Here is a 1286-nt window from a genome sequence, read left to right as displayed (position 1 = left end):
CATTGAAAAAGCCTTCTGCTTACGGATTGCAGTACAGTCGGTCCCCTCTGGAAGCCAGCCCTGTTGGAAATCCCCTCCAGCTTCTGGAATTTCAGGAGGCATTTTTAAGAAGAAGAAGAAGAAGAAGAGATTGTACTTATAGCCCACCCTTCACTTGGAGTCTCAGAGCGGCTTACAAACTCCTTTCCCTTCCCCTCCCCACAACAGACATCCTGTGAGGTGGGTGGGGCTGAGAGAGCTCTTGATGGAAACTGCTCTTTTTTCAAGGACAGCTGCACCAGAGCTTGTGACTGACCCAAGGTCACATCAGCAGGTGCAAGTGGAGGAGTGGGGAATCAAACCTGGTTCTCCCATATTGGAGTCCCCACACTTAACCACTACATCAAACTGGCTGGTGGTTTTACAAACCTGATGAGGACTAGAAACTTTAAAAAGTTTTGCAATCATGCCCTGGCTAAGACAATGAAATATATAGTAGATTTATTGTTACAGTCAATGACCAGCATACTCAGTCATTTGACAAAAAAAAAAACTTGAATAAGAAATATGGGATAAAACCAAGTGGCATTATTAAATTAAAAAACTGTGACTATAACACAGAAATGGAATAAAACATCCATAATACATGTATAATTTAGATAAAAGATTAGAACTTAATCTAATTGCCATGCATTTTATGTTCCTTGTAAACTTTGTTGTCTGGTGGTTCCTGTCAGACAGGAGGTAGTCAAGTTTGATTTTATTTGATCTGCCAGAAAACCTTTCTAACAACGGACTAATAGTCTCCATGCGGATCGCCCTATGGTATACGCAGTTAAAGAACATGTATTTTATTTTTTATTTTTTATTTCAATTTATATCCCACCCTTCCCGTGAACGGGCTTCGGGCGGCTCACAGCAATAAATATAAAACAATCTAAAATAATACAATAAAATAGTACAATAAGATCACTTTAAAATGTTTAGAATGAGCAGTGCAACACATTTAATTCCAGTTTCTACAGCAGGGAAAATAAGTGGGCCGACGCCAAGCTGTGGTGGCCTCATGTAATAGCAGTAGGGAGGCCAGCTGGTAGATGCCCACGGCCTCAGCCAAAGGCCTGGCAGAAGTAGGGTGGCCAAGTCCTATCTTCACCCCCAGCGGGGGACTTTGGGGCATCCCTGGAGGGGGCGGGGCATCCCCGACACGATGACGTCATGTTGGGGACGTCCCCGCCCGCCCACCCGATCCTCCGGTTACGTGCAGAGAGCCGGCGTTCAGGTGCGCAGGAAACGCCAGCTCTCTG

General features: G+C 44.6%; 1 pseudogene; it reads left to right on the top strand.

Annotated features, from left to right (window-relative positions):
- The first annotated feature begins 1189 nt into the window (after positions 1-1189).
- Positions 1190-1286, top strand: part of LOC107107637 — a 9310-nt pseudogene continuing 9213 nt past the window's right edge.

Source organism: Gekko japonicus, unplaced genomic scaffold, assembly GCF_001447785.1.
Source record: "Gekko japonicus isolate JY-2015 unplaced genomic scaffold, Gekko_japonicus_V1.1 scaffold5688, whole genome shotgun sequence".
In the NCBI taxonomy this organism is placed as follows: Eukaryota; Metazoa; Chordata; class Lepidosauria; order Squamata; family Gekkonidae; genus Gekko; species Gekko japonicus.
Note: the sequence above shows the minus strand (reverse complement) of the source record. Positions and strands in the feature narration are given on the sequence as shown.